We start from the raw sequence: 14,623 nt of genomic DNA on the forward strand, positions 1-14,623 counted from the left end.
GCACACACACACACGCACACACACACACGCACACGCACACACAGCTCAAACCATCTGCATGCAGCTGTTCTCTGACAGATGCACACACACACTGACACAGTGTGTGCGCATTTAAATCAGTTTGATAAAGGTTTTTGTTTCTTTGAACAATGTGAGTCCAATTTTAAAGTTGAAACTTGAAAGAAACAATAATGTTTCTGGAAGCAGATTAATACACTGGAAGAAAGATACGTCCGTATGTTTTCATGACTGGTGTCATCGACGGTGTCACGCTGCCAAAGTTAGCACATCTATAAGCCTGAGCATGTAGATCGGATATTTTTGGTGAGCCTGCCTGCTTGCTCGGGGAATAAATTGAATCCTGTTAGATCTAGCTGTGTCTAGGTGACACACGACCTTGATCTAAATGTCTCAATTGACCATTTGCAGACCGCGGCCATCTTGCCATCATAGTTTGGAAGCACTCGTTTTCAGTGAAGCAATGTCCTGCTGCCTCCTGCGTTATGTGCAAATTCAAAACAGGTGGTACGCAGGGCAGTTGAGTGATATCTAGCGAGCACTTCCAAACTGCAACACTTAGAAAATCACACCCGTGTGAAGTAAGTGGTGCAACTCCGTGTGGGGGCCCCCGGGGGGAACGCACCCAGGGTGCCGGCCCGATTCCGGCGAGCCGCCCCGCGCCCGAAACGGTTGAGAAATGACAAAGTTACCGTGTGGGGGTCCCTCTACCGTACTGTACTGTACTGTACTGTACTGGCACACCTGAAATCACCATATATACAGTTAATATGTGCGTGTGTTTGTGTGTGTGTGTTAGGTTGCGCACAGGTGGTGAAAAACAACCATGCTGTTTTCGTGCTCAGACACACCCAGCCACCCACACACATAGTCACTTAAGGAAGTGGTTGCACCACTTAAAAACAACCACCTGCAAGGAAAGAAAGTAGCTCATAACATGTCTATAGTGGATTTTTTATGAAACAAACACTTTGAGGATAGAAAGAGGATAATTCAAGCTTTTCGTACAGTTTCAATGTCTGTGAGTTTGACGTTGTGTAATACAATCAGATAGGACTTTTCTGTTTGGATGAATGGGCTGCCAATGGGAAGTTGCACCTTGTTAGCACCTTGCCATTACCTTATATGGTAAGATGGCCGCGGTCTGCATACTCTGCATATGGTCCATAGAAGAGCAGGGAGACTAAATACAACCACCCCAGTTGTACAGTTGGGTGCCACCGATATTGTCCCTTATCATTTGACCCATTTAGGCCTGACCTCAAAATTTTAACAATCCTTCTAAATCCTTCTAAATCCTTCAGACCTACAAGCTCGTAGCGCGCCGCTATGAGCTTGTAGATCTGCTATTTTTCAATAGCTAAATTATAACATGTTTAAAACACCAAAAGGGGTTCCCGCCCAAAATGGGTTAACTGTCCTTTTGCGCAGATCACGCAAACCTCAGCAAAAAGAAAAGGACAATATCGATGGCCTCCAACTGTAAGTTATATTGTATTACATGAAGAATTGCATTGTATTAAAACATTTTAATATAATGCAGGAGGTAAGCTTCTGTCTTTCACAACCCCCATCTGGACCGGACCCGACCACACCACACAGACACACAGAAATGTCATTTATATTAGATTAACTGTAATTTCCTTGTATTAATCATTACAAAAACAACATCCGGCTCAACCACTTGAACCTAAGCCTCCCTATTTTGGGCCTAACATTCTGCGGAAATTGCTGATCTACTCGCTCGGCTATTTTTCGCCGAAGATAAGGTGCACAGTGAAAACGGGAGGTATATTATATTCTATAGTATAGAGCATACATGGGCAACTGGCGGCCCGGGGGCCACATGCGGCCCCCACCTTCACTTAATGCGGCCCTCGGGTTAATATCAAATATTGATATATTATTTATTTCAGCTGTTGCAATTCACAACATGCAAACATGACCCGCTTTAATTACTTCAGTCTAAATTAGTAGCTTAATGACTAGTATTAAAATGTTATTGTCTTTTTTTGTATGTATTTGTATTTAGTTCATAAAGATACATAACTATAACTATATGCATTTGAAATTAAATAAAAAGGTTACTTTTCAGGATTCCAATTCAAAAATAGCAAAACAAAAATCTGGATTTCAATTCAAATAGCAAAAATAGACGATTTACAAGCTCAATACGCGTCGTACTGCGACGCGTTTTGAGCTTGTAGATCGGCTATGTTTGCTAGGAGAGAAATATGCATATGTGGCCCTCTGGAGCGAGCATGGAAATATAGTGGCTCTCTCCATCTTCAAAGTTGCCCACCCCTGGTATAGAGCCATTGGGAATCCAGTCGTCAATAAACGTAGGAAATGTGATTTACAGATGAATTGTAATTTCCCCTAATACTAATAAGTAAAATCTGGTACCCATTCAGGGCGGGAACCCCTTCTGGGGTTCTTGTTGCTATGTATAACAGTATATTGGCAGCATAACATTTGTATTGATTGATTGATTGATTGAAGAATTTATTAACAGTTTGCAGAATTACAGTACATTTCAAGCACAAACTCAATACAAAGGCTGTTAACTGTGAGTGGACGACCCAATTAAGCATTACACTTGTTTAGGGTCCACCATGTTGAAATGAAATGAAATGAAATCTATATTTACCCAGGGTATCTGGGCTAAGCTCAAGAACTTGTTTCCAGCCAGGCCCTGCTCATAGAACACATTTCATCGTAGTGGTTGATGCCTTGTTCAAGGGCATTTCAGCGGTGGTAATTTTAACGTGTCGGACGGCTGATTCGAACTGGGAACCTTCCGGTATCTAGACCGCGCCGCTATCCGTTCGGCCACCGCTGCCACACAGTGTTCAAATCATCAAAACATTTAGAGACGTACAAATAGACACTTCTATAGACAGAACAGGAATTCATAAAGATATAGAGTGTTAATCCTTATAGGTCAGTATTTAGAAGGTGTTTTTAGAATGGGAATAGTCCTCAATGGGTTGAGGAGGAGGTCGCCCCTCCCTACCTGGCCCAGTTTCATGGGGGAGGGGGGGGGGGGGGGGGGGGGGGAGGGGGAGAAAGCAGTGTGCCAAATAAACCTGCTTGTGAAAACAGTATGTGTGCTGTTTGGCAGCCATGATGCTGTCCACATTTATAATCCAGACGTTTTACAGAAAGGCAGCTGGCGGTGTGTGTGTGTGTGTGTGTGTGTGTGTGTGTGTGTGTGTGTGTGTGTGTGTGTGTGTGTGTGTGTGTGTGTGTGTGTGTGTGTGTGTGTGTGTGTGTGTGTGTGTGTGTGTGTGTGTGTGTGTGTGTGTGTGTGTGTGTGTGTGTGTGTGCGTGCATGTTGTATGAGCTGTACAGGTATATCATTTCTGTCGGGCAGAAACCGCTTATCTCCACATTTGAACTTTGTGTGTTTTTTTGTGTGTGCGTACGTGCATGGATGTGTGTGTGTTTTTGTATATTAACCTACTTGACAAGCATGAGAAGTAGCAGATCTGTGAAACAGTTTTGGTCATATGAGGTTTCCACCCGACAGAGACAATATGGTTTATATACATATTCATACACAATATAGGAAATAATTAATTAATTAATTAATTAAAAACTTTATTCTGAACATGTTCAAATTAGACGACAAAGTCAAAGTTCAATATTATAATTTATTTTTTTCTTTTCTTTACATGTTCGAAACGGAGTAGGGAGAAGTATAGAATGCTGTGTTTAATGTTGGGAGGAAATATCTTAGGAGTCAAAAACTCAAGGTTGTACATTAATCACAGATTCACAGCACACACCCAGCTTCTGGGACTAATGTATCTCCTCCATCTGGTCGCTCTCATCCATCTTGTCCTTTTTTTCCCTTTTTTTGTTTTTCATTGAATATTTTATCTGCAAGATTATCACCGGTTATTAATACCGGTCCAAGATTATGATAAAAGGATAACACACAAAAAAAGTACATTTATTGTACTCAATTCACCAGTGAGACACACAATACATACAGGTATAATACAATACATAACAGTGCTTACTTACTTAATCCTCTTGGTGCTGGATAGCCCATATGGTCTACTAACACCAATGACCTCCAGTGCTGTCAGTCTGTCTGCTGCACGGCCCCCAGGGTCCATCCAAGTACTGCCCAGTGCTGCACAGCCCCCCAGGGTCCATCCAAGTACTGCCCAGTGCTGCACGGCCCCCCAGGGTCCATCCAAGTTCTGCCCAGTGCTGCACAGCCCCCCAGGGTCCATCCAAGTTCTGCCCAGTGCTGCACGGCCCCCCAGGGTCCATCCAAGTACTGCCCAGTGCTGCACGGCCCCCCAGGGTCCATCCAAGTTCTGCCCAGTGCTGCACGGCCCCCCAGGGTCCATCCAAGTTCTGCCCAGTGCTGCACGGCCCCCCAGGGTCCATCCAAGTACTGCCCAGTGCTGCACGGCCCCCCAGGGTCCATCCAAGTTCTCCACAGATCTGTCTACTGCCCAGTGCTGCACGGCCCCCCAGGGTCCATCCAAGTTCTGTCAGTCTGTCTACTGCCCAGTGCTGCTCGGCCCCCCAGGGTCCATCCAAGTTCTCCACAGATCTACTGCCCCGTGCTGCTCGGCCCCCCCAGGGTCCATCCAAGTTCTCCACAGATCTTCTCCATGTCTCCTTGGCTCGGCCCCCCAGGGTCCATCCAAGTTCTCCACAGATCTTCTCCATGTCTCCTTGGCTCGGCCCCCCAGGGTCCATCCAAGTTCTCCACAGATCTTCTCCATGTCTCCTTGGCTCGGCCCCCCAGGGTCCATCCAAGTTCTCCACAGATCTTCTCCATGTCTCCCAGTGCTGCACGGCCCCCCAGGGTCCATCCAAGTTCTCCACAGATCTTCTCCATGTCTCCCAGTGCTGCACGGCCCCCAGGGTCCATCCAAGTTCTCCACAGATCTTCTCCATGTCTCCCAGTGCTGCACGGCCCCCCAGGGTCCATCCAAGTTCTCCACAGATCTTCTCCATGTCTCCTTGGCTCGGCCCCCCAGGGTCCATCCAAGTTCTCCACAGATCTTCTCCATGTCTCCTTGGCTCGGCCCCCCAGGGTCCATCCAAGTTCTCCACAGATCTTCTCCATGTCTCCCAGTGCTGCACGGCCCCCCAGGGTCCATCCAAGTTCTCCACAGATCTTCTCCATGTCTCCCAGTGCTGCACGGCCCCCAGGGTCCATCCAAGTTCTCCACAGATCTTCTCCATGTCTCCCAGTGCTGCACGGCCCCCCAGGGTCCATCCAAGTTCTCCACAGATCTTCTCCATGTCTCCCAGTGCTGCACGGCCCCCAGGGTCCATCCAAGTTCTCCACAGATCTTCTCCATGTCTCCCAGTGCTGCACGGCCCCCAGGGTCCATCCAAGTTCTCCACAGATCTTCTCCATGTCTCCTTGGCTCGGGCCTCTTCTTTCTCTTCCCCGGCGGTGTCCATCTCATCTCTGGCCTTGGGATGGCACATTCTGCCCACCCTGTCCACTCCACATCCACATCCACCTTCTAAAAATGGATCACACTTGACGACGGGGTCGGGCCTGCATGTTCTCCTGTCATTGGAGACTAGCGTGGGCCAGAATGTCCTCCGTTTTCTCCTCAGGCATCTTGTCTGAAACACGTCCAGCTTGTGAATTGTGACAGATGGCCTTTCCACCACTCTGGAAAGTGACACTATACAGTACAGCAGGGGTGGGCAACTGGCGGCCCGGGGGCCACATGCAGCCCCCACCTTCACTTAATGTGGCCCTCAGGTTAATGTCAGAATACTGATATAATGTTGGTTTCAGCTGTTAAAATTTCACAACATGCAAACATGACCCGCTTTAATTACTTCAGTCTAAATTAGTAGTTCAATGCTCAACACAAGTATAATTAAAGGCATTTGAAATTACATAAAAATGTTAATTTTCAGGATTCCAATTCAAAAATAGCAAACAATAATTCAAGATTTAAATTCGAATATAGCAAAAATAGCCGATCTACAAACTCAAAACGCGTCGCGCTGCGACACGTTTTGAGCTTGTAGATCGGCTATTTTTGCTACGACAGTAATATATGGCCCTAGGGAGTGAGTGTGGAAATATAGTGGCCCTCTCCATCGTCACAGTTGCCCAGCCCTGCAGTACAGTATTATCTTTCATCCATCTTGTCTCTCTCGGACTGCATGTTCTTTTCTAGCTCGGTGCTTGTGTTTTGTCATCCTTTTTGCTTTCCTCTCAAAGTAAACGCCCACTGTATAGTACTGTCCTAACCTTCCCTGTATAGTACTGTCCTAACCTGTTCCTAACTGTATAGTACTGTCCTAACCTTCCCCATTCCCGCCGTCTCGTTACCCTCGCATGCTGAATGGCTGATGATGGTTTCATTTGTAACTGACTGACGATCTCCGTCTGCTGTTTACTTATGTGTGATCACAACCAAGAAGGCACCATGTGAGAATGGCACATCTACAAGCTCACAACTTGCAGATCTGCTATAAGTATAAAATAGGGTTTCATTTGCTAATCGATCACACCCGCGTGAACTGAGCGGTGCAGCTATATATTATTGTACTGTAGTACTCGTACTACACTGTATTGTACTGTAGTACTCGTACTGTACCGTACTGTACTGTACTACATGTACCGTACAGTACAGTGCAAAAAAAACGTTAATGACTATTTGCAACCCAACACCATACAGCAATGGCCCTGTCAGTATGTTCTGGGTGGTATTGCTGTGTGGAGGAACTTCAAGGCTTTCTGGGACACCCTGACACCCTACGGTCGGTGACACAGCTGCTGCCGTGCCTTTCTTTGTGTGCATCCATTCTCCATGGCGGGTCCTGGGTTGGTGATGTGCACACCGAGGTACTGCTCACACTCTCCACTGGTGTCCGTTGGTCAAGACCTCTGCTGCGTCTCACAAACGTCCAAATCAAACACCATAGCCCCTTAGATAGCACTTTATGTAGACTTAGATAGAATTTTATACAGACTTATAGCATGTTACGTAGACAGCACTAGAATTGCATTTTATGTAGTCATAGCACTTTATAGTACATATGTATAGTATAGTATATATAGTTTATATGTATAGTTTCATTATATAGATACTCCACTGATACGTTCTTAGCTTACGCATGTTTCGTGATAACTACTTTTTATGTATGTAATATATTGCCATGCTTTTTTGTTATTGCTTAATGTAAATCGCTCTGGATTAAGAGCTGCTAAATTGTAAATTGTCCACCATCATCTCCAGTTTATTTTTCTGACGTTCAAGAAGAGGCCGTTGTCCTGGCACCACCGCCACCGCGACAGCTCCGCCACCTCCTCCAGGGACATCAGGTCTTCTTCATCATCGTTTGAGATCAGGCCCACAGCCACTGTTGCTTTGTTCATGTATATGGATAAACTCCAGCGTATATTATGTCTGGATAAACTCCAGTGACTTTATCTTGTTGCAGTCTGACTTCTTTGGTGCGCTATCCTCTTAGACTTAGATCATTATCATTCATGGAGGTACTGTGTCGCACACAGTGGCAAGAGTGAGTTTCTTTCTATTTCATTGTATCTTTGCATCATGTCAATATAGAGACAAAGGTTTCGGCTACCGCTACAGTATATGCAGCCTTCGTCAGTACACTCTGGATAAACTACTACCGCTACAGTACATGCAGCCTTCGTCAGTACACTGTGGATAAACTACTACCGCTACAGTACATGCAGCCTTCGTCAGTACACTGTGGATAAACTACTACCGCTACAGTATATGCAGCCTTCGTCAGTACACTGTGGATAAACTACTACCGCTACAGTATGCAGCCTTCGTCAGTACACTGTGGATAAACTACTACCGCTACAGTATGCAGCCTTCGTCAGTACACTGTGGATAAACTACTACCGCTACAGTACATGCAGCCTTCGTCAGTACACTGTGGATAAACTACTACCGCTACAGTATGCAGCCTTCGTCAGTACACTGTGGATAAACTACTACCGCTACAGTATGCAGCCTTCGTCAGTACACTGTGGATAAACTACTACCGCTACAGTATGCAGCCTTCGTCAGTACACTGTGGATAAACTACTACCGCTACAGTATGCAGCCTTCGTCAGTACACTGTGGATAAACTACTACCGCTACAGTATGCAGCCTTCGTCAGTACACTGGATAAACTACTACCGCTACAGTATGCAGCCTTCGTCAGTACACTGTGGATAAACTACTACCGCTACAGTATGCAGCCTTCGTCAGTACACTGTGGATAAACTACTACCGCTACAGTATGCAGCCTTCATCAGTACACTGTGGATAAACTACTACCGCTACAGTATGCAGCCTTCGTCAGTACACTGTGGATAAACTACTACCGCTACAGTATATGCAGCCTTCGTCAGTACACTGTGGATAAACTACTAGTCTACTACCGCTACAGTACATGCAGCCTTCGTCAGTACACTGTGGATAAACTACTACCGCTACAGTATGCAGCCTTCGTCAGTACACTGTGGATAAACTACTACCGCTACAGTATGCAGCCTTCGTCAGTACACTGTGGATAAACTACTACCGCTACAGTATATGCAGCCTTCGTCAGTACACTGTGGATAAACTACTAGTCTACTACCGCTACAGTATATGCAGCCTTCGTCAGTACACTGTGGATAAACTACTACCGCTACAGTATATGCAGCCTTCGTCAGAGCACTGTGGATAAACTACTACCGCTACAGTATGCAGCCTTCGTCAGAGCACTGTGGATAAACTACTACCGCTACAGTATGCAGCCTTCGTCAGTACACTGTGGATAAACTACTACCGCTACAGTATGCAGCCTTCGTCAGTACACTGTGGATAAACTACTACCGCTACAGTATGCAGCCTTCGTCAGAACACTGTGGATAAACTACTACCGCTACAGTATGCAGCCTTCGTCAGTACACTGTGGATAAACTACTACCGCTACAGTATGCAGCCTTCGTCAGTACACTGTGGATAAACTACTACCGCTACAGTATGCAGCCTTCGTCAGTACACTGTGGATAAACTACTACCGCTACAGTATGCAGCCTTCGTCAGTACACTGTGGATAAACTACTACCGCTACAGTATGCAGCCTTCGTCAGTGCACTGTGGATAAACTACTACCGCTACAGTATGCAGCCTTCGTCAGTACACTGGATAAACTACTACCGCTACAGTATGCAGCCTTCGTCAGTACACTGTGGATAAACTACTACCGCTACAGTATATGCAGCCTTCGTCAGAGCACTGTGGATAAACTACTACCGCTACAGTATATGCAGCCTTCGTCAGAGCACTGTGGATAAACTACTACCGCTACAGTACATGCAGCCTTCGTCAGTACACTGTGGATAAACTACTACCGCTACAGTATGCAGCCTTCGTCAGTACACTGTGGATAAACTACTACCGCTACAGTATGCAGCCTTCGTCAGTACACTGTGGATAAACTACTACCGCTACAGTATGCAGCCTTCGTCAGTACACTGGATAAACTACTACCGCTACAGTATGCAGCCTTCGTCAGTACACTGTGGATAAACTACTACCGCTACAGTACATGCAGCCTTCGTCAGTACACTGGATAAACTACTACCGCTACAGTACATGCAGCCTTCGTCAGTACACTGTGGATAAACTACTACCGCTACACTATGCAGCCTTCGTCAGTACACTGTGGATAAACTACTACCGCTACAGTATATGCAGCCTTCGTCAGAGCACTGTGGATAAACTACTACCGCTACAGTATGCAGCCTTTGTCAGAGCACTGTGGATAAACTACTACCGCTACAGTATATGCAGCCTTCGTCAGAGCACTGTGGATAAACTACTACCGCTACAGTATGCAGCCTTCGTCAGTACACTGGATAAACTACTACCGCTACAGTATGCAGCCTTCGTCAGTACACTGGATAAACTACTACCGCTACAGTATGCAGCCTTCGACAGTACACTGGATAAACTACTACCGCTACAGTATATGCAGCCTTCGTCAGTACACTGGATAAACTACTACCGCTACAGTATATGCAGCCTTCGTCAGTACACTGGATAAACTACTACCGCTACAGTATATGCAGCCTTCGTCAGTACACTGTGGATAAACTACTACCGCTACAGTATATGCAGCCTTCGTCAGTACACTGTGGATAAACTACTACCGCTACAGTATGCAGCCTTCGTCAGTACACTGTGGATAAACTACTACCGCTACAGTATGCAGCCTTCGTCAGTACACTGTGGATAAACTACTACCGCTACAGTATGCAGCCTTCGTCAGTACACTGTGGATAAACTACTACCGCTACAGTATGCAGCCTTCGTCAGTACACTGTGGATAAACTACTACCGCTACAGTACATGCAGCCTTCGTCAGTACACTGTGGATAAACTACTACCGCTACAGTATGCAGCCTTCGTCAGTACACTGGATAAACTACTACCGCTACAGTATGCAGCCTTCGTCAGTACACTGTGGATAAACTACTACCGCTACAGTATGCAGCCTTCGTCAGTACACTGTGGATAAACTACTACCGCTACAGTATGCAGCCTTCGTCAGTACACTGTGGATAAACTACTACCGCTACAGTATGCAGCCTTCGTCAGTACACTGTGGATAAACTACTACCGCTACAGTATGCAGCCTTCGTCAGTACACTGTGGATAAACTACTACCGCTACAGTATATGCAGCCTTCGTCAGTACACTGTGGATAAACTACTACCGCTACAGTACATGCAGCCTTCGTCAGTACACTGGATAAACTACTACCGCTACAGTATATGCAGCCTTCGTCAGTACACTGTGGATAAACTACTACCGCTACAGTATATGCAGCCTTCGTCAGAGCACTGTGGATAAACTACTACCGCTACAGTATGCAGCCTTCGTCAGTACACTGTGGATAAACTACTACCGCTACAGTATGCAGCCTTCGTCAGTACACTGTGGATAAACTACTACCGCTACAGTACATGCAGCCTTCGTCAGTACACTGTGGATAAACTCCAGTCCCACATACAGGGTACACATACTGTACAGTTGTACACTCCATGTATCTATTAAAGAAGTGATCCATTTAAATTGAATGCAATCATGAAGAGATAAGTCATTAGTGGTTATTATTAAACATGGCTCTTGAATTGCTTCAGTCATCAAATCAAATTCTGTACGTCTACTTTTAGATATTTTTTTAATGGATCCTATGTTAGAAAAAGCCTGATAAGTGATAACAGTATCTGGCTCCCACAATGCACCAGAATGTCCTTGATTCCTACTGTCTGAGGTTGGCAGGGTCTCTCTCTCTCTCTCTCACTGTGTGTGTGTGTGTGTGTGTGTGTGTGTGTGTGTGTGTGTGTGTGTGTGTGTGTGTGTGTGTGTGTGTGTGTGTGTGTGTGGTTCAGTTATTGTTTAAAATAGAATGTGTAACGTTGCCATCCTTCCTGTCTTAAGTGTCTCAGAGGTAAGACGTCCATCAAGACGAGTGTTCAACCAAAAGGGTAGAGTGTGTGTGCGTGCGTGTGTGTGTGTGTGTGTGTGCGTGTGCGTGCGTGCGTGCGCGTGTGTGTGTATTGTTGTGTTTTGTCCTCTAGGGTTTTAGCCAACAGAACAAAAGCTCCATCTATCAGACTATTCCTGTCTGTACTCCATCAATACTTAACCAGCAGAGATGAGCTTTAATGGGGCTGTGTGTGTGTGTGTGTGTGTGTGTGTGTGTGTGTGTGTGTGTGTGTGTGTGTGTGTGTGTGTGTGTGTGTGTGTGTGTGTGTGTGTGTGTGTGTGTGTGTGTGTGTGTGTGTGTGTGTGTGTGTGTTCACTCTTGGTCCAGTGTGAAACATGAAGACATTGTTATGTACAGTTGTGTGTTAACACAGCAGGCGCTTCCTCATCGGACAGACATTCTGTGGAACCACTGAAGGTTTCTGTTTTCATGAACGGGAATGGAAGGACAGATTCTGATTTCGTCTTTTGACTAACACACCATTTCGTTTTAGTCCTATTCAGTCATCTGAATTTGTTTGGTCTTAGTCGACTAAATTAACACGGCCATTCATAACGTCTCTATCGACTGTCGGGTGGAAACCTCATTATTACAGTATGTCCAAATCTGTCACCTTTCGGGATTCAAATTCAGTAAAACGGCAAAAGTCGCAGATCTACAAGCTTGAAATGCAATACTCTTAATAACCAGTAAGACACCTGAGGGCGAGGTCGCGTGCACTGGCCATATATGGAGCGTGTCTTGAGTGTACAGGGTGTGATGAGGTCAGATTACGTCAGCTCCATATATGGAGATCTAAAGCGTTATTCATAGATTTATCGGTGGTGAGGTGACCACCGCAACTACAACATGACGTCACGGAGCCGCGGTGAAGAGCAACCCACCGCTCTCCCAGCCCTTCTCTCTGTTTTTACTCACCACCGCTACACGTTATTACAGCTCCGGTGGTCATCTCACCACCGAAAATCCAGACTATGAATAGGCCTTAAGGGTGGCAGCGGAGGCAGTGTCTTAAGTGTTCAGGGTTTGATGAGGGCCCAGGTAGGGCCGGGCCTTCATTAAAATAACTCGCCGCTCTACTGAGGGTACTGCTGGTGGCATCCAAAAAAGCCTTAACAAAAAAGTGGCTTACAAATGTTATACCAACTATGAATGAATGGATTGATTTAATCTATAGTATATTTATTATGGAGAGAATTACATTCAGCTTCAGAGGTCAAGTTGAAGTCTTCACAGATAACTGGTTTAGATGGATTGCTCATGTTTCTACCATAAGACCTGATTTTGTATAGTTTCAGTTAAACCTGTTTAACCTGTATATGCACCTGTTTGAGGTACTTATGTATTATGAATGATCATCGATAGAGAAGAGAGGAAGACATCTCCCCTTGTGTGTATTGTACGTATATTGTCTTGTTTTGTTTTCGGTTGTATGTATTGTCAATTGTCAGTCGTTTCGTTTTCATGTATGTTTGCTTAAAATTCAATAAAACGTAAATTGAAAAAAAAAATAAAAGAACTCGCCGCCGCCTGCCAGGCGTGGCTGCACAAATAACTTTGGGGCAGGCACGACGGCGCCGCTCTGGAGGTTGCAGATTCTGCTCAGCAGCTAGTCTCTGACGGCAGCTAGTCTCTGACAGCAGCTAGTCTCTGACAGCAGCTAGTCTCTGACAGCAGCTAGTCTCTGACGGCAGCTAGTCTCTGACGGCAGCTAGTCTCTGACGGCAGCTAGTCTCTGACGGCAGCTAGTCTCTGACGGCAGCTAGTCTCTGACGGCAGCTAGTCTCTGACGGCAGCTAGTCTCTGACAGCAGCTAGTCTCTGACGGCAGCTAGTCTCTGACGGCAGCTAGTCTCTGACGGCAGCTAGTCTCTGACGGCAGCTAGTCTCTGACGGCAGCTAGTCTCTGACGGCAGCTAGTCTCTGACAGCAGCTAGTCTCTGACAGCAGCTAGTCTCTGACAGCAGCTAGTCTCTGACAGCAGCTAGTCTCTGACGGCAGCTAGTCTCTGACAGCAGCTAGTCTCTGACGGCAGCTAGTCTCTGACGGCAGCTAGTCTCTGACGGCAGCCAGTCTCTGACGGCAGCCAGTCTCTGACGGCAGCTAGTCTCTGACGGCAGCTAGTCTCTGACGGCAGCTAGTCTCTGACGGCAGCTAGTCTCTGACGGCAGCTAGTCTCTGACGGCGGCTAGTCTCTGACAGCAGCTAGTCTCTGACAGCAGCTAGTCTCTGACAGCAGCTAGTCTCTGACGGCAGCTAGTCTCTGACAGCAGCTAGTCTCTGACAGCAGCTAGTCTCTGACAGCAGCTAGTCTCTGACGGCAGCTAGTCTCTGACGGCAGCTAGTCTCTGACGGCACCTAGTCTCTGACGGCAGCTAGTCTCTGACGGCAGCTAGTCTCTGACGGCAGCTAGTCTCTGACAGCAGCTAGTCTCTGACAGCAGCTAGTCTCTGACAGCAGCTAGTCTCTGACAGCAGCTAGTCTCTGACGGCAGCTAGTCTCTGACAGCAGCTAGTCTCTGACAGCAGCTAGTCTCTGACAGCAGCTAGTCTCTGACGGCAGCTAGTCTCTGACAGCAGCTAGTCTCTGACAGCAGCTAGTCTCTGACAGCAGCTAGTCTCTGACGGCGGCGCCTCTGGCTTTCCCTGGCCAGACGACGGCGCCGCTCGTCGGCAGTCTCCTCCGTGAGAGTGTGGAGGTCGTACTGCGGGGGAGGTCAGCGTGTGCACACATCCTCCTGGGTGACGTCAGACTGCTGGGCGAGTGCGGTCGCTTTGGCATGGGATGAACTTTGACCAATACATCACAATGACCTGGGCACCATATATGGGGGCTGATGTCACGGTGACCTGGGCACCTGGGGGCTTGCCTGGGGTGACCAGGGGGCTGATGTCACGTGATGTCACGATGACCTGGGTGCTTTCCTGGGCTGAGTGACGGGGATTTGAGTTAGGTGACGTGACAGAGTGACGGGGATTGTGGGTTAGGTGTCAAAAACACAAGGTTTCATAGTTAAAGGACAACTTTAGTTTTTTTCAACCAAGGTTCATGTTTTAGGTTGTTAATAGAGAAAGTAAAAGATGAGT

Source organism: Electrona antarctica (genome assembly GCF_951216825.1).
Source record: "Electrona antarctica genome assembly, chromosome: 18".
Lineage (NCBI taxonomy): Eukaryota > Metazoa > Chordata > Actinopteri > Myctophiformes > Myctophidae > Electrona > Electrona antarctica.